The sequence below is a fragment of the Rhinopithecus roxellana genome, chromosome 19 (genome assembly GCF_007565055.1).
Source record: "Rhinopithecus roxellana isolate Shanxi Qingling chromosome 19, ASM756505v1, whole genome shotgun sequence".
Lineage (NCBI taxonomy): Eukaryota > Metazoa > Chordata > Mammalia > Primates > Cercopithecidae > Rhinopithecus > Rhinopithecus roxellana.
In genome coordinates, this window is record NC_044567.1 from 61,937,781 (window position 1) to 61,939,163 (window position 1,383).

Here is a 1,383-nt window from a genome sequence, read left to right on the forward strand (position 1 = left end):
CCCCGGTTATCTCATTTAATTCTCATTACAATCCTGATACTTGTAAATGAGAAAACGAAAGTCTCAAGCCAGTAAACAATTAATCTAAAATCAGCAATTAGGTGGTAGGCATAACAGGTCCTCTGACTTCAAGGACAACCCTTTCTACCACCATACTTTTTTTTTCTTTTTTAATACTTGCATTCCTCTATGATCTACTACCTTGCTTTAAACCATCTCTATTTCCTGACATTGCTCAGGAGGTCTGCTAACCATAGTAAATAGTGGGGATTTTAAAACTTTATGAAGTTAAAATAATTTTCCATATTCAGATGCAAAAAGCTGTAAATTAACTTTGCAGCATAAAAGTTTTCCTTTTTTTGAAGAGGCAAAGTCTCGCTCTGTCACTCAGGCTGGAGTGCAACGGCACAATCTCGGCTCACAGGAACCTCTGCCTCCCAGGTTCAATCAAGCCTCAAGCTGAGACTAAGATGCCTCAGCCTCCCAAGTAGCTGGGATTACAGGTGACCCCCACCACACCCGGCAAATTTTTGTATTTTTACTAGAGATGGGGTTTCACCATGTTGGCCAGGCTGGTCTCAAACTCCTGACCTCACATGATCCACCCTGCCTGGGCCTCCCAAAGTGCTGGCATTACAGGCGTGAGCCACGCCCAGACCAAAATTTCCTTTTTTTTTTTTTTTGAGACGGAGTCTGGCTCTGTCGCCCAGGCTGGAGTGCAATGGCCGGATCTCAGCTCACTGCAAGCTCCGCCTCCCGGGTTTACGCCATTCTCCTGCCTCAGCCTCCGGAGTAGCTGGGACTACAGGCGCCCGCCACCTCACCCGGCTAGTTTTTTGTATTTTTTAGTAGAGACGGGGTTTCACCATATTAGCCAGGATGGTCTCGATCTCCTGACCTCGTGATCCGCCCGTCTCGGCCTCCCAAAGTGCTGGGATTACAGGCTTGAGCCACCGCGCCCGGCCGGCAAAAATTTCCTTTTCTAATACCACTTTTGTGCTCAAAAGCTGAAGCACAAAGTAAAGCCCTGCTGTTACACCTAGCCATTTGGACCAGCTGTTTTTGTGACTCACTAATGGAAAAGCAGGAGCACCCCCTTGGAACCAGGGGTTTGAAACCTATGAGGAAGTTGAAGAGAATCAGCATGTAACAATTCTTTACCACATCACAGTGAAATACACTGCCATAGCCCCTAGTGTTATTGCCATTTCAGCAGTCCTGGGGCCTCAGTAAGTGGCGCGTACATAGCCTGTCAGACAACCAGCCCAACAAACCTCTCTAGGCTCACCTTTCCATTTAAATAAAAAGTCCACTGCCAGTGAGGCCACCTCAGAAGAGAGGCTTAATTATCTCAACCACACACAGAGAAGACAACACACCCAG